Source organism: Rhinatrema bivittatum, chromosome 7 (genome assembly GCF_901001135.1).
Source record: "Rhinatrema bivittatum chromosome 7, aRhiBiv1.1, whole genome shotgun sequence".
Taxonomy (NCBI): Eukaryota; Metazoa; Chordata; class Amphibia; order Gymnophiona; family Rhinatrematidae; genus Rhinatrema; species Rhinatrema bivittatum.
The window spans coordinates 30,191,857-30,212,549 of record NC_042621.1 but is presented as its reverse complement, the minus strand read 5'-3'; the positions used below and the strand labels follow the sequence as shown (position 1 = coordinate 30,212,549).

The window sequence follows — 20,693 nt, the reverse complement described above, 5'->3', positions numbered from 1 at the left end:
AGAAAAAAAAATTAGAAGATAGGAAGGGTTTAGCAGGTGGGGAGGAGGAAGTTTAGGTAGGGAGGATAGGGGGTAAGGGAAGTTCCCTCCCAGTCCGCTCCTTAATTGGAGCGGACTGGGAGGGAACTAGGGGAGCCCTAGTTGCATTGCTGTGCATATCAATGGAAAATTCACCCTGCCCACACATGCGCGCGTCCATCAGATTTTATAACATGCTCGTGCGCCGGGAACTGTGCGCACATGGACAGCCACGCGCTCCTTTTAAAATCTACCCCATGATTCCTGAGCTGCAGTTTGAAGGGGAGTTTGTGATTTCCAAAAGAGATTTTGACATCTGTAGCCTGGCCGCCTACATTTTGAATCTACAGAAGCTATTTTGATCAGGTTCAGACAGTTATATTTATAGTCCACTCTTGACTGAGTTACTGATAGATGCAGTTACCTTCACAGTGCCATCCTTCATATTTAAAAAATAAAAAAAAAATCAATTATACACAATAGAGAAATGTGCTACTGCTGTGTATGCTCTGATCCAAAAGCCAGGGATGAATACCTTAAAATCCTGGCTGAATCCTTCAAACAAAAAGGCTTCAACCCAAAATCATCTCCAGGAAGGATGCTTTTTCATATAAAATGCACAGAACACATTTTCTGCTATACAAAGAGAGGAAAACCACAGAGTGAATACCCCCTTAGTTTTTCCAGCTCTGGGTTGTATATAATTAAGAAAAATCATAAGACCTTCAGCTACCACTCCTAGAATATGAGTCACTGAAAAATATTTCCTGCAGTGCTGGTATTGGCCTTCAGACAACCCCTTAATCTGAAGCAGAAATTAGTAAAAAGCCAACCTTCCAATAAACTTGGAAAGAAGATAATGGCATATACCCCCTGCAATGTAATATGCTTTAAATTATTCCAACATATATCACAGGACCCCACAGTCGCCCACAAGGGAAAAGCTTCATAAGAAGATTGAGTTCATGTTCTAATGCATGTTATTCAGTGCAGGAAATGCGAAGAAGCAGGCTACGTTGGTGAGACAGGCCAGAGCCAGATCAAACACCACAGGGAAGACCAGATGCACACCTCCATGGAGGAGCACTTTTAGGAACCTGAACACTGCATCAATGACCCTTATGATCAGGATAATCAAATGATTATTTAAAACAATCCAGGAATGCAAGACTTTTGACACTGCAATGATTAGACAATTTGGAACTGACAAAAGAGGACTCAACAAAGACCTCTCTTTCCTATCACATTATGAGCCATAAAGTTATACTGCCTGTCACCTGATCACCCATGAAACACTTTCCTCCCCCCTTCCCTTTTACCCTGTTACTGGAATGTCTTATGGTTCACTTATGGTAGCCATACTGCTTTATATTTTTAGGCATGATCTTTTGATCCTTTGAAGTATTGGTAGCTCAATAAAAAGGTATCAACTGATGCAACCTTTATTTTTTAATTGATACGGAGACAGATGGTTAAGTTTCTCATAGCTGTAGGAAGGTCAGTTCTATGGGCAAGAGGTGTATCATCTACTTAGTTTTAAATGTATGTAATTAAGAGACAGTGACAAATAGCCATCCTGAAAAATGAGAGCCTCCTGATCAGCGAGCTCCTACGTGAACTATGTAAAGAAACATGGTGAGACTAGAGACATTCTGAAGATTTTTTTTCTGTCTTTCTATCCACTCCCTGTGCATTGCTTGGCCTGCTAGACATGCTTATCTTTACACTGGTGGTAAGATGTTTTCCAACCCAAATGAAACTACATGAAAAAGAATACTTTTGTTCACATTAAGATTTGATTTTTCTATTTCTTTATTTCTATTGGAGAATGTAAAGAAAACTGCTGTAGTGCAGAGCCTCTGTGCCTGCAAAGTTCCTGGCAAGAAAAGTTCATTCTTTTTTTTTTGTTTTTTATATTTTACTAGCCATTAAGCCCGTAACAACGGGCTACATTTAAAAAAAATTTTTTCGGTCCATTTCCTTCCCACTCCCTCCCCCCCTCTAGTCTCCCTCCCCCCTCCCCTTACCTCACTCTCTCCTCCCTCCCTCCCCCCTCTATTCTCCCTCCCTCCCAACTTCCCCTCCCTCAGCTCACTCTCTCCTCACTCCTCCCCTCCCCTCAGCTCACTCTCTCCTCCCTCCCCTCACTCACGCCCCTCCCCTTTCAGCTTATCCACAACCGGCAGACGGGGGGGGTGTCCCTCCCTCGCGCACATCGCCGCTGTGGCTACTGCTCGTCGCCGCTCCTGCTTGTCGCCGCTCCTGCTCCTAAGGACCCAGCGCCATTTTTTTTTTCGGGCACGCTCCGCTCTGGCCGACGTGCTCGCCCACGCATGCGCGGTAGAGCTGCTCTCTACTGCACATTTGCGGCACGTCGGTCAGGGCTCCCTTATCTAGTAGATTGAATTTTGTTAATTACATGTAGCCATTTCAAAATATTGCATAATACAACAATAAACTTATGAACAAGCAAATGAAGTAAGAAATTTGTGATTCCTTGCTGACAGTAATGAGCAGATATGACAGTAATTACTCCAAGCCCCATTTCTCACTCCCTCTCCCCCCCACTTAACCCCTGAATCCCCGCCGCCGGTATAATCCAACAGTGTCCATCTGAAGATAGAGGTATGGGTTCCCAGACTCTGAGATGTCCTTGCCGGAGCCCCAACATAGAAGATAAGCCATCTCCGAGGTGTCGCTGAAGGGTTGTGACATAAAGCTGCTTAGTGATTGAAAGTGTCCAGTTTTATGCTTCCTGGGGAACAAGAAGCATGGAATATCCCATGAAGACAGCCCGTAACCATAAAAGCTAGGAAGTAGCTAGGAGACAGGCAAGGAGTGCCCAGAAAGGTAATAACTTCGAAAAGGTTTAATCGATATACCATATACAATAAAAACATTAGTTATTCATGTTGTCAACATAATGGTTCACAGCAAATCTGTATGTATTATCGCTACTGGAGTTAGTGCCACTGGAGTAAGCCTAAGAGTGGGACAGATAATAATCAAATTCAGAGAGAATCGCTTGGTGGGTGCAACGGTTTCCATATTGCTATGTGCTTGGCTACTTTATCATGTTGTAATGCAGTTAAGAAGTCCAAGCGCTTATGGATATGCAGTTTCCCTAGTATCTCTTCTAGTGTAGGAATTTTAGCCGATTTCCATTGCCGGGCAATAGTAAGGCGTGCCGAGAGCAAGATGTGCATACTCAGTGTTTGTTGGTTTCCATTTAACAGGGCTATGGGGGCATTCAACAGTGCAGAGATAGGCTGTAGTGTAACATTAAGTCCAAATATCTGTATCAGCCACTTATTCAGGGCTTGCCAGAAAGGCACAATCAATTTACATTCACACCATATATGATAATTAGATCCAATATCCCTGCAATCCCTCCAGCATTTTGGCGATAATGAAGGATAGATTTTGTGCAATTTTTCTGGATCCATATGCCACCTATATAACATTTTATAGCTATTTTCCTGTAGGCAGGTGGATATTTTAGCAGATGGGGCAGAGGTGGCGCATTACAGGTTGTGAGCATAGAGTATAGTTTGGAGACCCCTTTAGAAAATGCATCGGCCTTTACACACAGATTCTCAAACAGCGATCGAGTCCCTCTCATACTCTGGCGTATATATAAGTCATTAAGAAAGTGTCGGACCTGTGCGTAAAGTAGAAAGCTATCTTGCGATAGATTTTATTTATCCAGGACTTGAGCCATAGTCATTATTTCCCCTCCCTGGATCAGGTGTCCAAGTGTGGTGATACCCTTGGAATGGTCCCACAAAGCACAAAGGAAGGCGGTCTAAGAAAGCCGTCAGGAAGGAAAAAAAAGGGTTAGACGCCACGGTTTTTTTCAAAACTTTATTGTAGTGGAGACGTGTGTATTCTTACAGCCCGACTCTGGCCGAGTTTCGCCGTTGACAAAACTGCTGCCTCAGGGGCTACAAGCAAATCATAAAAACAAATAGTAAAAAACTCGATTGAGTATAAATATTAAATAACAATCAAATGAACCATATTTTAAAAGAAACATAGTGTATATCAAAAGACAATTTTATATAATGGTAACAGTAAGCTAAAACATGGAGTGGTAGAAATTCATAACATTGAAAGTGAAGAATCCCTTTTTTTTTTTTTAAATCTTTTGAAAATAAAAATTTATGATACTATAAACAATTATTAAAAAAAATTTTAATTACATTTTTTTAATAAAAATTAAATTTTTTCTGTGTGATTTGCAGTTTGCCCATATTTAAGGATCTATAAAAAAAAAATCAATGAAAGAATCAACAACCAAGGGAATTAAAGGATTTTTACCTCAGATTTGTTTGGACTCGAAGTGAAATAACTGTGATCTTGTATCACACATTTATCCAAGTGCGATCCACTGTATCTTTGGTTATAAATAAATATTTATTTATTTATTTATTTATTTAGAACTTTTTATATACCGACAACCGTTTGCACATCGTATCGGTTTACAAGTAACTCAACTTTCCGGCAATGCCTTTACAGGGAACAATAACTATGTATACAAGAACTTGCAACTAATACAGAAATGGGGAAACTATTTACAGGTACAATGGTAATGTACAGCAGCAATTTACAGTTTCACAGGTACGGTGGCATATAAACAATAAACTGAGTATAGAGCTGGAAAGACAATGGGAAGTGATGGGAAGTATGAGGGAAAACAAAAGGGTGGAGAAGTGGGTTTCAGAGAGGGGTGTTAACAGGAAGGGGAGAGTAAGGTGAGGTAGGTAGCAAAACGAAGAGTTTGCATTGTGGGGAAGTAGCTGGGGAAAGTACGAGGTTCTTCAAGGGAAGGTATTATATATAGCTCAGGGAGTCATCCGGAGGTAGGTTAATGAGTGAAGGTTATGCCTGTAGGAACAGCCAAGTTTTTAGTTTTTTTTTTTAATTTGGGGGTAGAAGTTTCGGTGCGTAAGTCTGGGGGCATGGAGTTCCACAGGGTCGGACCGGCTAGGGAAAAGGCTCTGTTCATTGTGGAGGTGAGTTTAGTGGATTTGATGGAGGGGGTCTGGAGTGTTCCTTGGAGGGCAGGGCGAGTAGGTCTAGCAGAGGTACGAGGCAGCAGGGGAGGGTTGATCCAATGGGTATTTTCATTGTTGATGCTTTTGTGTATGATGGAGAGAACTTTATACAGGATTCGGTAATGTATTGGTAGCCAGTGGAGCTCAATAAGAGTTGGAGTGATATGGTCACGTTTTCTGGAGTTAGTAAGAATGCGTGCTGAGGCATTCTGTAAGAATTGTAATGGTTTGGTATATGTGACGGGGAGGCCAAGGAGGAGTGCATTACAGTAGTCTATTTTGGAGAAAATAATAGACTGTAATACTGTGCGAAAGTCTGTGAAGTAAAGAAGGGGTCTGAGTTTTTTTTATAGTTTGTAATTTGAAGTAGCAGTCGCTTAGGATGGATTTAATGAATGGTTTGAACGAGAGCTGGTTGTCGATAAGGACACCCAGGCTGCGGTTGTGGACGGGGAATGACGTGGTGGCATAAGTGGGGGGAATGGAAGGTGGAGAATGTTTGGTGGAAATGATGAGGAGTTCGGTTTTTTGGGGGTTGAGAGCAAGGTGCATGTCCGTAAGTAGTTGGTTGATGGAGGTCAGGCATGATTCCCAGTTTTGAAGGGCGGTTTGGAGGGAATCAGTAAAGGGGAAAAGAATTTGGACGTCGTCTGCGTAGATAAAATGTTTAAAGCCAAGATTGGTAAGGAGGGTGGTGAGGGGGAGCATGTAAATGTTAAATAGTGTGGAGGAAAGGGAGGAGCCCTGGGGAACACCTCGGTCAAGGCTAATTGGGTCGGATTCATTATTGTCAGAGGAGACTATGTAGTGACGGTCTTGTAAGTATGATTTTATCCAGGAGAGGAAGGTGCCAGAAATTCCAATATTTCTGAGGATGTTGATTAAGATGGTGTGATTAACAGTATCAAATGCGGCGGAGATATCTAACATGGCAAGAAGAAAGGAGTTTCCTGTGTCCAGTCCTTTGATAATGGTGTCAGTAAGGGCTAGTAGCAATTTTTCGGTGCTCAGATTTTTCCGGAAACCATATTGTGTGGAGGGAAGAATGTTGTGTTGTTCGAGGTAATCAGATAGGCGAGAATTGACTAATTTTTCTAAGATTTTAGATAGGAAAGGGAGATTGGAGATAGGTCTGAAATTGGCTGGGATAGATGGGTCAAGACTGGGTTTTTTAAGGATGGGTGTGACAGCTTGTTTTAGAAAGTTGGGGACAGTGCCTTGTTCTAAGGAGCGGTTGCAGATATCTGAGAGAGGTTTGGCGATAGCTTTGGGTATAGCTAGTAGGAGTTTGGTAGGGATAGTTTCAGAGGGATGGGACGAGGGTCTCATCTTTTTTAAGATGTTTTCAATTTCAAGGGAAGAGGATGAGTCAAAGGATAAGAGGGTAGCTGAGAGATTGAAAGAAGGCAGTGTCATAGTGTTTGGGTTAGAAGAGAAACGTGCGGAGAGAGTAGAGACTTTGGTGTGGAAGAAGTGTGCAAGTTCATTGCAGTGATTTTTTGAAGTGGGTGCTAGTGGTTGTGTGGAGGTGGAGCTGGTGAGATTGGAGATCAGTGTAAAGAGTGCTTTGGGATTGTATTGGAATCTATGAATCTTTTTGGCGAAATATTCTCGTTTGGTCAAGAGCCTGGCTTTCCTGTATTGGTGCATGAGTTGGTAGTAGGCAGATTTAGTAGCAGGGGAGGGATGTTTGCGCCAGCGCCTTTCTGAGGAGGGTTTTGAGGTTTTTGAGCTCAGTAGAGTACCATGGTTTTTTATTTGGGGAGGGCAGGTTTGGTGGTTTTTGCAGTGATAGGGCAGAGTTTGTTTGCTATGTTTAGGGTAGTATCTATCCATGAGGTGAAGGCGTTGTCGGCTGAGGAGAGGTCAAGTTGGTTGGAAACGTTTGAGCATGCTGTTGTGAGGGTGTCTAGCGTACATGATTTACGGTATTTGAAGGTCTGTGCTTGGGCGGGGGCAGGGGGGGAGGACTGTTGAAGTGCAAGGGTGGTTTGAATGATGGAGTGGTCGGACCATGGTATGGCGAGGCATGATGGGGAGTTGATGATAGTGAGGGGGGAGTTGGTGAAGATGAGGTCCAAGGTATGGCCAGCCTTGTGGGTGGGGGAGTGTATGAGTTGTGTGAAACCCATGGCTTCGAGAGAGGAAAGGAACGCTTCACAGGCAGGGGATTGCGGAGTGGCATCAACATGCAGGTTAAAATCACCAAGGAGGATAGTAGGAAGGTCTGGAGAGAGAGAATCGGCGAAAAATTCAATGAGCGGGGAGGAGTCGTTTTCTAGCAGGCCAGGGGGGGTATAGATGAGGCAAATTTGGAGAGTTTTGGATTTAAAGAAGCCAATTTCGTATTGGCTGGGGAGATTGCAATTTTGTGATGAGTTTAAGTTCCTTCTTTGCAGCCAGGAGTAGGCTGCCGCCTCTCTTCTTTTTGCGGGTTAAGGAGAAGAAATCATATGTGTCTGTGGGAAGCTGGTTAATGAGGGGGGTGTCATGGGGTTTGAGCCATGTTTCCGTTATGGTGCAAATTTCAGGGTTGGAGTCGGTTAATAGGTCGTGGAGAAGATGAGTTTTCTTTTGGAGGGATTGGGCGTTGAGGAGAAGAATGGATATTAGGGAGAGGCCAAGGAATTGAGTAAGGGGGGAAATCAGAATGGGGGTAAGTCTCTGATTTAGATTTAGACCGTTATATTTTATTCTAAAGTTCTTGAAAAATTGATTTGATCTTAGGCCCGTGCCTATGATTATACTGACCTTTTTGTTTCATATGAAATTCATAATCTTGTTAATGCGATGCGTTTATTGGGAATCCAATTCAGACATTGCATTAGTCATGTAATGCAGGTATTTGAGCTATGTTAATAAAAGAAATATTTTACACCAGAGGTACTAACAATAAATGTATAATGCATACAACAAATCATCAAAACTCATTTTATGTATATATAAAGATTTATCAATCCTTGTTTCCATCAGCAGAGGTGCCTTATATATTGGATTATTTAGGGAGCGATTTTATCTGAACAAATTGCTTCACCATTGGCAGAGAAGGGGAAGAGATGAAAATATTAATGTTAAAATTTGATTCTTCATTAGCAAAGAAGGAATAAAAATTGAAGGTGAACAAATGTGGGCAACTTTTCCAAAACGATTGTGTATATCGATCCTAACATTAATGGTTATTCCACCCATATCCCGGTATTTCATATTGCTTGCAGCACCACGAATCAGTCTCACTGCGATTACTACACACTCTATATCTGCTCTTGGTACAAATACAACATCGCTGAACTAAGGGCAAAAATTTAAATAATCTCCATGTGATCCATAATTTACAACTACCAATCAGAGATTAAAAGTGTAGTAGAATCTAAATCAGAGCGGTGTACTTTTAGTGAAGCAGCTCACGAGCGGGAACACATACAAATTAAAGTATAACGAAGAGAGAGAAAAATTAAAAAGCAAAAGTAAAACAATTGTAGGACCCTTATCGCACAGACTGTTCTTGATTAGCTTAATCTTGCTTTGTGTATCGATCCATTATGTTTTTCAATCACTTGTACCGCTTTCTATCAATCTCACTGTAATTCCTTCTGTGTAGCTGCTTACAGTTAGTATAAAGTGCTGTACTACGGGCGAAGCCTCAGCGCAAACCAGATGTCAATCTAAGATTAATATCAGAGTGGTGTTGCGACTTATAAATGGTAAAACAATTCCCAGACCGGGGCACATAAGTTAAACAAATTTTTCACTGAACTTAACATTATTTTGTGTTTTAAGTAAATGCCTGACATTTGGTTCTTGGAGCACCAGGCACATATCCATTAAAATCCGGGGTTCTTGGAGCACCGTGCGTATCCATTAAAATCCGGGGTCGGCGCACGCAAGGCTGCTCAAAATCGGCAGCCTGCGCACACCGAGCCACACAGCCTGCCTCCATTCCCTCCGAGGCCGCTCCGAAATCGGAGCAGCCTCGGAGGGAACTTTCCTTCGGCCTCTCCCCCCCCCCCGGCCCTATCTAAACCCCCCCCTACCTTTGTTGTACAGGTTACGCCTGCTCAAAGCAGGCGTAACGTGCGCGCGTTGGGCTGGTCTGGAGGCCGCGGCCACGCTCCCGGAACACCCCCAATGACGCGCCAGCCGTGACCCGCCCCCCCCCCCCCCCAGGAAAGCCCCTGGACTTACACGCGTCCTGGGGCTCGCGTGCACCGCTGAGCCTACTCAACATAGGCTCAGCGCGTGCAGGGGGAGTTTGGGCCAGGTTTTCGAGGGGTACGTGCATATCCCTTTGAAAAATCTGGCCCAATGTCATCTGCAAAAAGTGATAGCTTAAAAGTGCTATCCCTTAGGCGGATTCTCAAAATGCCTTCAGACGTTCTAATTCTAGTAGCAAAGGGTTCGAGAAAGAGGGTGAATAAAAGTGGGGATAGGGGGCACCCTTGTCGGGTGCCTCTCTGAATGTCAAATCTGTCTCCATATCCTCCATTGACCTTCACTGCCGCTTGTGGTGAGGTATATAGTTGAGATATCCAGCTTAAAAAAAAAAAAAGGTCCAAAATTCATTTTAGAAAGAGTTTGGAATAGAAAAGGCCAATGGACAATGTCGAAGGTCTTCTCTGCGACTATAGATAACAATGCTGCCGGGATATTCTCCTTCACCCACCACACCAGCTCCAGAATTTTTCTCACATTGTCGGCCGCCATCCTACATGGCACAAATCCCACTTGGTCTGAGTGTACTAGGGAAGGTAAATATTTATTTAGCCGAAGGGCCAGAATGCGGGCTAGAAGTTTTAAATCTTGATTGATGAGAGAGATGGGCCTGTAGGAGCCGCACAATGTGGGGTCTCTGCCAGGTTTAGGTAGGACAGTTATGCCTGCTGTTTTGGATTGTGCATAAAGGGAGCCTCCCTCTTGCATGTAATTAAAAAATTCCACTAGGCGCAGAGCCAAGCAGTCAGACAGTGTTTTATAATATTCCCCAGGTAAACCATCTAGCCCTGGTGATTTTCCATTTTTTTAGGGATTTAAGTATCAATATCACTTCTGCTGTAGTGATGGGAGTGTCCAACTCTTGTTGAGTATGAGTTAGCATAGGTAGGTCTATATGATCTAGATAGGCAGCGATGACTGGTTCCCCAATCTGAGGATTAGAGCTATACAAAGATGCGTAAAATTCTGTGAAGCATTGTCTGATATCAACAGGATTCCTAGATATTTGACCATTAGAGGTTTTAATTTTGGTTATTATGCTTTGTGCTAAACGCTCCTTCAGCTGATGGGCTAAGAGTTTGCCTGCCTTATCACTACCTTCATAGTATTTTTGTTGTGTTCTCTCTAAATTGAAAGCCAGGTGAGAGTCGTCCAATGTAGCTAGTTGGTGCTGAGCCTCTGTTAATAGCCGGTAGTCTTTAGGGGATTGAGTTTGATAATGTCTGCTAGATAAGGTACTAATATCTGTAAGCAGCTGTTGACGCTTTTTTTCCCGTTCCCATTTAACCGCTGTGACTTTAGCTATACGATGTCCTCTAGTTACCGCTTTCGAACACTCCCATAAGCAGCTCGGGGCAATCTCTGCACGTTTATTGAGGTGGAAGTATTCATTTAGTTGGGTAGTCAGATGTTGAGCAAAGGCTTTTTGTTTTAATAGAGATGTATTGAGCTTCCAATAAGATTGGCCCGCTTGACCTCCTTGAATCTCTAGTTCAAACCATGCCATCCCATGATAGAACCAATTACATGGTCCGATCTCGCTTGATATAACTTTTGGAACTAGATATTTGTCCACTAGAAAGTAATCAATGCGAGAATAGGAGGTATGAGGAGTTGAATAAAAGGTATATGTTCTGGTCTTTGGATTGCGGTGACACCAGATATCTACTAAGTGACCCCCTGTTATGGCAGCCCGGAGGATGACCCTTGCTTTCTGGTCTTGGGAGGATGAGACCGAACTGCTCGTGTGGGAATTATCAACGTCTGGTTGTAGCGTAACATTAAAATCACCTCCCCAGATGAGATTCCCCTCCCCATGCTTATCCAATATGGATTGTATTTTAGATAGAAACTCTGCTTGATTGTGATTGGGAGCATAAATTGATACTAGGGAATAGACATCACTGCCCACTCTGATTTTAAGAAAAACATATCTGCCCTTGTCATCTATGAGGGGCTCCAGCGTATCAAATAAAATGGTCGATGAGATGATGATGCCAGTTCCAGAATATTTGCTATCCTTTCCAGCAGCAGCTAAATAAACATGAGGAAAATCGCGGAAGGATATCAGGCGCTCATGTCTTTTCCTTATGTGTCTCTTGCAAAAATATATTATTAATCTTAAGTCTCTTAAGGTCTCTCTGTAATAGATATCTCTTTCGGTAAGTGTTGAGACCTTTAACATTGAGTGCAGCTATTCTAATTGACGTGCCTTTCAAGGTAGTAAGAAATGGTGGAAAAAATGATTAGACATGAGCTCCATTCCATCCCCCTGAGTTTCATGCCCATGACAACATAAAATGCAGTGTAGAAGGTAACTGAAATTAGTGCAATTATCTTCCACTATTGCGATACCATTTACCATTTGTGGCTGCGGGCTGGGGTATTCCCACTGTTCCTGCGTGATCCGAAGGTCGATATCTACAGATCCCCTGGTATGGGGATTCGCCACGTCATACCAGAGGCCATTTCTCCTGCCCATCCCCCCACCCACCTAAATATTTGTAATGTTAACACAAGATAGCTATCAAATATATCCAATGCTAAAACTGAATAAACTGTAAACTGCGCTCCCTGCAGCATACACTGCAGAAGGTAGCTATGAAACCTGAAACTTTAGAAGTTCTTGCTCAGCTGAAGTGATCCTGCATCTTCTTTCTTCAGCTTGTTACCCCGCATTAAGGGTTGAGTCTTTCTGCGCGTGATAGCGTGTTCACCATCTAAAGCCCACTCTGCTACACGGAGTTATCCTTGATCTGATGGGATCTCTGAAGACGAGCCTGGTTTGTGAGTTACCTTCTGTTTAAGCTGTTCAACCCACTGCCATTTTGGAGCTGGGGCGGATCGTGACTGAGGCGCCTTGTGTGCTTGCTCAGGTAGCACTAGCGGGATGCCGGCCTCCAGGAAAGCTGGTATTGCATCAGAGTGATTTTATTCTGTAAGTTTTGCCCGCGTGTTGGAAGGACAATGCGAATGGGAAGTTCCATCGATATTTAACGTCCGCTTGCCTTAACGCCGCTGTCACCAGACGCAAGTCATATCATTTTTTTAATGTGCTAGCGGCCAGGTCCTGGAAGACCGTGACTGAGATGTTTTGCCAGTCCCACTGTTTCTTTTTCCAGGCAATGGTCAGTAGTTGCTCTTTCTGAGTGTAGCTTTGAAAGTTAAGAATGATGTCTCGTGGTCGGTTGTCTCACCGTGCCCCTAAGTTCGTTCTTTTTTTTAATGTTGCTTTTTGTTAAAATGGTTATTGGGAAGCATCTTTTCCCTGCCATCCTTGAGGCACTGGGCTTTCTTGTTGCTGCTGGAGGCGTGAGGTGGATGCTTGTATCATGAAAGAACAGTGAGAAATGTGGTCCTATTTTAATTTGCAGCCCCATCTGGAAGTGTCTCGCAGAATGCACGTGGTGTCTCATGTAAATTACTTGCTTGAAACAAGCTGCTTAGTTTTACTAACCTCCAAAGCTTTTTTCTTTAGTGTCTTACAAAGCCTGCTTATTCCTTGCTCCAGGGTATGAGTGCTAATGAACTGTATCATGTGCTTCACTCAGTAATGATGGTGCCGGGATGGCAATAAATATCTGTTTTAATATCTGCAGCTACCCTGCTGTTCTTTATCATAACTGCATCTCATTTAATTCTCATTTTCTGCTGATTAGAAAAGCAAAGTTTTTTGGTGGGAGTTGGGCTTAGTATTTTCCTCCTGTTCCTGTTGGGCTTTAGCTCACTGGTATCTGGTACCACAAGCTTTCGTTCTCGGCAACCCAGGGTGCAGAAGACCTGAGCTGAGAATCAAATCCGTCTCCTCTGCATCGGCAATGCAGCACTGCCCCGAAGCTGGTCCTAAAAAAGCAAGTGTATGTTTAAAAAAAAAAAATGTATGTGGTGGGGGGAAGTCTGGTGGCATACTAAACATTTTTGAGACTAATTGCTGTCAAATCAATAAGTGTGTCAATTCTAGTTTTTATTTAAAGGTAGGCCATTCTGATGGCAATGGACCTTGGCCCTGCTGTTTCACAAGGCCCAACTTCTTGTGCATTTAAGAGTGCAGCTCAGTTAGTAGAAGAAGCATAAGAACATAAGAAATTGCCATGCTGGGTCAGACCAAGGGTCCGTCAAGCCCAGCATCCTGTTTCCAACAGAGGCCAAAACCAGGCCACAAGAACCTGGCAATTACCCAAACACTAAGAAGATCCCATGCTACAGATGCAATTAATAGCAGTGGCTATTCCCTAAGTAAAATTGATCAATAGCCATTAATGGACTTCTCCTCCAAGAACTTATCCAAACCTTTTTTGAACCCAGCTACACTAACTGCACTAACCACATCCTCTGGCAACAAATTCCAGAGCTTTATTGTGCGTTGAGTGAAAAAGAATTTTCTCCGATTAGTCTTAAATGTGCTACTTGCTAACTTCATGGAATGCCCCCTAGTCCTTCTATTATTCGAAAGTGAAAATAACAGTCACATCTACTCGTTCAAGACCTCTCATGATCTTAAAGACCTCTATCATATCCCCCCTCAGCCGTCTCTTCTCCAAACTGAACAGCCCTAACCTCTTCAGCCTTTCCTCATAGGGAAGCTGTTCCATCCCCTTTATCATTTTGGTTGCCCTTCTCTGTACCTTCTCCATCGCAACTATATCTTTTTTGAGATGCGGCGACCAGAATTGTACACAGTATTCAAGGTGTGGTCTCACCATGGAGCAACAGTGCCTTTTGGAGCTACTGCACTCACCTTGCCTAGTCTTAGTGCAGCACTAGGGATGGCCCTACAAGGGAATTCATTTTGTGTCTGGCCAGACACATAGTGGCATAAGGAAAACAGCATTTGAGAAATAGGACTAAGTTTCTGCCAAAAAAAACAAGAAAGGCTTGACTATTTTTTGAAGTACAGTTAACACCATTATGCTTTGAAGAAAAGGAAGGATTGATTAGGAGCATAACACCCAATTTAGTTTCATGGCTACAAAAGCGTTGCAAATACTTTTAATGTTGATATGTCAAAGCCCCCATCCCAAACAAAATTGTGTGTTGGAATGTGTCTGCTTCAGTGGCAAACAGTGGCTATATAAAATCTGTACCCCTTTTCAAAATATTTACCTTTTGTTGAACCTTATAGCTGGAAGTAAAATGCATTAAAGCAGTGATTCCTACCCCACAGCTACCAAGTGAAATACACTTTCCAAAATTCCTTAGAAAATGAAGAAGAAATAAAAATGTGGAATAATTTGGTTAAGCATCCATCCACTCAACCTGTACTTCTGAAGCAGTCGCTAAAGCTCTGTAACTAGTCATCTTCAAAAGCACCATACCTAATGAATTGGCCCCACCTGTATTTAATTGTACTTATTCACATGACAGTATAAATTCAGCAGTTCCTGTTGGTTCTTTCAAAACAAAGACCCAACCATAAGCACAAGGAGCTTTTGAAAGCACTCTGGGACAGAGTTCTGGAAAAGCATGGACCTGGGGATGGGTATAAAAGAATTGCAAAGTCCATGAATATCTCTGATAGTTAACATAATTACTAAGAAGTGGGAGGAGTATTGCACCACGAAGACGCTGCCTAGATCAAGCTGTCCTTCCAAACTGGATGATTGAGCAAGAAAGCAATCAGGAAGACAACCTAGAGGCCATTGGCAACTTTGAAAGAGTTACAGATTTCCATGATCAAAATGTGCATGTGACACAATACAAGCACTCCACAAATCTGAACTGTAGGGTAGGGTGGCACTTTGACTTCCATTTGAAATATGCAGAGGAGCATTTGGGGGATTCTTTAGCCATGTGGCCAAAGTTTTGTGGCCTGCTGAAATTAAAATAGAGCTGTGTAGCCTGAATGTAATGTTATGTTTGCTGTGAACCTAACACATCACCCAGTGAACGCCATCCTTACTGTAAATCATAATAGTGGCAGCTGGTGTTTCTCATCAGCAGGAACTAGGGTTAGAAGGCACAATGAATGGAGAAAAGTACAGACAAGTCCTTGAGGAAAACACTCTGCAAAAAAAAAACAAAAAAAAAACCAACCTGGGATGGAAGTTCCCTTTTCGACATGACAATGACCTGAAGCATGCAGTCGAAGCTACGCTGGAGTTGCTAAGGAACAAAAAAGTAAAGGTCCTGGAATGGTTCAGTCAGAGCCCCAACCTCAATCCAATTGAAAATTTGGGGCATGACTTGAAAATTGCTGTCTGTCAGTGTTCCCCAAGGAACTTGACAGCTTTGTAAAGAATAGTCTGATACCGGCAAATCTAGGTATGTACAGTTGGTGGAAACCTGTCTCAACAGACTTACGGCTGTAACTGCTGTGAAAGGTGTTTCCATCAAGTATTGATTCAGGGGGTGGAGACTTACCCACCCCTTATTTGTAGTTTGTTTTGGGTTTGTTTTTTTTGGATAATATATGCTTTGTTCCACAATAAAATATTTTTGGCCTTGAAATTCATTATGAGTGTTGTTTAATGGAAAAAATTACACCATTTATACATGCAAGTCTGATGCACTGACACATCAAAATGTGAAAAACATTCATGGATGTGTAACCTTTTGATAGCCACTGTATGTTTTTGGTTCATTTTATTATTTTTCTAAATCTGTTTCAACCATAACTCACTTTCCAAGCATTGATGTTACTTCTTGGACGTGATCAAAGATGTGGCTTTATTTCTTAACTTGTGATTCCTCACTAAACTACAGGTTCTTAAAAAACTTGAACCCCTGCTTCATTTCCACGACTTCTGTACTGTGCTCCAAGCAACTATTCTCACCAAACTGGACTACTGTAACTCCCTTCTTCTTGACCTCCCTTTCACAACAATCAAACCCTTACAGATGCTACAAAATGCAGCAGCTAGAATTCTTACCAACACCCGCAAATCCGACCATATTACCCCTGTCCTCAAGGAACTCCATTGGCTCCCCATCTCCTCCCACATAACCTACAAAAACCTCACTATTATCCACAAAACCCTACACACTCACAACATCCTTTGGCTTGAAAACTCCCTTTGCTTCCTCTCTTCCGACCGTCCTACTAGATCTGCCTACAAAGGTTACCTTTTTACTCCCTCCCCTAAGACCACACACCTCATTTCCACGAAACAACAAGCCCTCTCTATTGCAGGCCCCACTCTCTGGAACTCCGCGCCCCTTGACCTCCGCTTAGAGCCATGCACTCAAAAATTAAAAAAAAACTTGACATGGCTTTTCAAGCAGGCATTCCCAGAATAGAGTCTGTCTCCCCCCTCCCTTGCCCTGTTTCCCCCCGTATTCAATTTACCTCCATTATTTCATACAATTCCTGCTCAGCCCTGTACCTTCTCCCTGCTTACCCCCTTTCCTCTCCCCTATTCACCTCCTCTTAATTCCTTTCATTGTTATTAGTAACCACTCTCTTTATCAACCATTGTTTCTTTCCCCCAGTTAAGCCCCGCTCCTTATTCCCCAGTCATTTCAATACAGCCCTCTTTCTTCTCCCTCTACCACTCTCTTTATCTACCATTGTTTGTTTCCCCCTGTTATCCCCGTTCCTTTTCTCCACCCTTCATGGGGCTATTTTGGGTGTGGCTCATGGCTAGCAGACCCCCAGGCTAGGCCTAGTCAGGGGCAGCTTGTGGCTTGCAGGCCCCAGTTCAGGTGCATTTTGTGGTAGGTAGACCTCGGTTCTTGGCCCAGGTTATGGTCCTCTCTGAGGGTGGACTAGGGAATGACAGTGGTAGGGCAGGAGAGAGGTTAAAGAGCTCTTCAGTGCAGTAAAAGGGATACTAAGTACATACTAGAATAATTTGCTCCATTTTTGGTTCTCTCTGAAAACAGACAACTTTTATTCAAAACTGTTTCTTTGAAGGTACCAAAGAATTTTGTCAGTTCCTAAAGGCATTCTGCAAAACATTTGAACTATTTGGGGTTTTGTTTTTTTTTACTTGCCTCCGTTCTCCATTCTTTCTTGCTAGTTTTTTTCAAGCAGTATCTGTTAATTTGTCTCTGATTGCATTAGTTCCTCATCATGTGCTGCCACATTGCAGCCTCCCTTCTTGCTTTCTGCTGTAACTGGATGATTCCAGCTGAAGTGTTCTAGCCCAGTTTAGTCACACGTTCACCATCACTGCCAAACATCTAGCCTAGTTAGACTGCTCATGTTACTCATAAACAAATTTATTCCCATTTTCAAATAGTTAAGGGAGTGACCTATAATTACCAGCGTTTGGAATGATGGTACATGTTTGCATATTGATCACTGTGTGCTATAAGTTTTTTAGACTGCAACAGCGCTTTTTTTTTTTATTATGGGTGGGTCAGGAAAAGCAAACAACTTTAGGCAAATAAAAAACAGCTGGCTCATGAAATTAATCAAAAATAGAACTTGGACAGAAACACACCACTTTTATTCATTAGCTGTTTTGATATTTCTAACCCTAGCTGCCATGCTCGCTCATTCTGGACTGCATTGCCTCATCTGCTTCCATGGATATCTTACTGTTTTCTAGCTTAGTTGTGTTCTTTCCTTTCACCCTTCTTGCAGATCCCAGTCTCTCTCAGGTCCAATTCTGCTACTGCTATTCTCTTTAACTTGACACTGTCTGCTATTGCTTTTGATCTATATCTTTTACTAGGCCAATCCTGCACACTGGATGCTCTGTTCGGGTCTTTATCTACCATCATGTTCTATGTTACTGTGTCTTCATCAATGCCAGCTTCACTTGACTGAATCAATCTGAAAGAAATCTGCCTTCCATTCCCCCCCCCCAGGGCCAGTGGACACCCTAGGCGAACTAGGCCTGGGCCTGGAGCGCCGCGAGCAGTGGTATCCCAAGGGGAGCAAATGCCCCCGGGCGCAGGGAGGCTCATGCTGCCGCCAGTGGACCTCATCCCACTGGCGGCTGAGCAGCGACACGCATATAGCAGGCAGATCGACAGGGCCGTGGTGGAGCTCACTTCACCACGGCCCAAAGAAAAAAGTCGCGTTTAAAACGCACTGATGCTCCTCCTCCTCCTTCCTGCCTGCGCGGCCCTGGAAGTAAACGTTGCCAGAGCCGCGCAGGAAGGAGGAGGAGCATCAGCGCATGCAGAAGAGGAGCAGTGCTTACGGGCAAATCCCAAGTCGCAGCGGCCTGAGAAGAGGAAAAGGCCCGGTGGCAGGGCTGCTGCGGCCCGAGAAGATCAGAGCCGCTGCAGAGCCCATCCTGCGGCGACCCGCGAAGAGGAGGCCCAGAGGTGAGAGAGAGGCCGAGGGTCTGTAGAGTATGTGTGTGTGCGTGTATGAGATGAGTTGAGAGATTGTGTGTAACAGTGAGTTGAGAGCCTGTGTGTGGGAGTGAGGACCTGAATGTTTGCAGAGACAGCATGTGAGAGCCTCTGTGTGTGTGAGAGAGACAGCATGTGGGAGTGAGAGAGAGCCTGTGTGTGTGAGTCAGACAGCATGTGCCAGTGAGAGACTGTGTGTATGAATGATTGTATGAGAGAGAGCATGTGACAATGAGAGCCTGTGTGTGTGTGAGAGAGAGAAATGCATGTAAGAATTACCAATTAGCTGGATACTTCACTCAGATGCAGCTCCAGCACTGCTATCTACGATGGTGGGGGTGGAAGGGAAATAGAACCAAAAAAGTTATTTAAAGGGACAAGAGTAACAGAAATGTATGGAAAAAAAAAAGTGTGAAAGCTTGCTGGGCAGACTGGATGGACCATTTGGTCTTCTGCCGCCATTTCTGTGTTTCTATAAGAATGAGAACCTGACTGTGTGTTTGAGGGAAGAAGATGGAGAGAAAAGAAATAGAAAAAAAGACAATATAAAAAGAATTGGCAAAAAAATAAGAAAGGGAAGGTGGAAAAAAAAGCCTGTGACCAACCGATTAGAAAACTAAGATCAGACAGCAAAGGTAAAAAATAAATAAATTACTTTTTAGTGATTGGCACATGTAATCTTTGGGAATGTGCAAGAATAGCACTTTCTCTATGCGGATCTCACAATGTACGAGATCAGCATGGAGGAAGTGGAAGCCCATGGAGCCTGCACGGAGGAGGCAGCAGAATGGGCTTCAGTGCTAGTAGCAACAATCTGTGCCTCCCCAATAGCCATGCGGCAGCAGTGACAGTGGCAGCAGAGGAATGAGAGAGGTTCCCGAGGTTACTGGCAAAAGAAAGAGAGGGGGGATGGTCTGCTTTTAGTGTGTGCATGTGTTTGAGTGGGGGTGTGTGTGTATGTGTGTGTGAGAATAACTGGGAGCTTGCCTGGGTGTGTGTATATGTGAGGGAGCCAGTGAGTGTGAGAGCATGTGTATGAGAAAATCCAAGGGAGTAAGAGTTTGTGTTGGAGGGGGAGAGAGTGTCTTAGAGCCTGAGAGTGTGTCAGTGTCTGAGAGCGAGAGGTTATGGTGGATATAAGAGCATGAATGTGAATGTATGTGACAGTGTATGTGTGAGAGAGAATGGACATGTGAGTATGTGTGAGAGAGAGGATAACCTTCTAATCCTCGACAATATCAGGGTGACTGGAAATCAAGAGCTCCCACAGAAGGGGACAGCAGGGGCTTTTTTAAATCCTTATTAGTTATAATTATTGGATGTTATTTGATATATGTGCTGTTTTGAAATATTTTATTGGTATTTGGGAAATTGTAAAAAATGTATATGATTTTAATAGAAATTCTATTTATCAGTAGTTTTATAATCTTTTATTATGGTTTTACTATTATAACTGATTTTATGTTTCTTGATTTTATTTGTTTTATGAGGAATGGTGGTTCTATTTTTCTATTGTTAATACACTGAGTCTGGTTTCTTGGAGTTTCCATTTCAGTTTTTGTCTAATTTGTGCTCCTTTATTTTGAATTCTGTATTTGGTGAGAGTCTGTCTCTGCTCTGTTTGTGTGACCGTGATGAGAGATTCTGCTAGCATGTAGTGTCTATATAGGGATCTATAGCAATCGGGTTTGTTTTGTTTCCTTAGTAGGTGGTGTATTGGTATTCTAGGACCCAGTGTAATATTTACCCTTGCTTTTTCACAGGTATTTATTTATTTAAAGGCTTTTATATACCGATGTTCATGTACTATTACATACCGTGTCGGTTTACATAGAACCAAAGTTGGAAATTACATCGAACAAGTGGGTACAAATAACAGGGCTAACTTCGTAAGAACTTAGAACTTATAGATAAAGCAGAGAACAAGACTTAAAATTATTACAAATCATTGTAAATACCAATAATTACAAATAATTACAAATAAGTCAGCAAAAACTTAGGTTGATATCAGACTTAATAAGCATGAGTGCAGCATAAAGTACATCTAACAGGTGAACTTATGAGACAAGGTTATAAGATTAAATAGTTGCGGCATCAGACATCTAGGGTATGGGATTATGAAATGCGTGCATGAGTCTAGCCCTGAGTCAAGGCTCGGGG

General features: G+C 42.9%; 2 protein-coding genes across 3 annotated transcripts in view; one reads left to right on the top strand and one right to left on the bottom strand.

The window, feature by feature from the left end:
- The window catches only part of CMTM4 (CKLF like MARVEL transmembrane domain containing 4), a 137,480-nt gene that overhangs the window by 103,049 nt on the left and 13,738 nt on the right, over positions 1-20,693 (top strand). The gene's annotated exons all lie outside the window — the stretch shown is intronic.
- Positions 3,925-20,693, bottom strand: part of CMTM3 (CKLF like MARVEL transmembrane domain containing 3) — a 113,826-nt gene continuing 97,057 nt past the window's right edge. The window contains exons 5-6 of the transcript XR_003857672.1: positions 7,827-7,925; positions 3,925-3,962 (exon numbers count right to left, since the gene is read on the bottom strand). The gene's annotated coding sequence lies outside the window, so the exon portion shown is untranslated. The remainder of the gene's footprint in view (positions 3,963-7,826; positions 7,926-20,693) is intronic.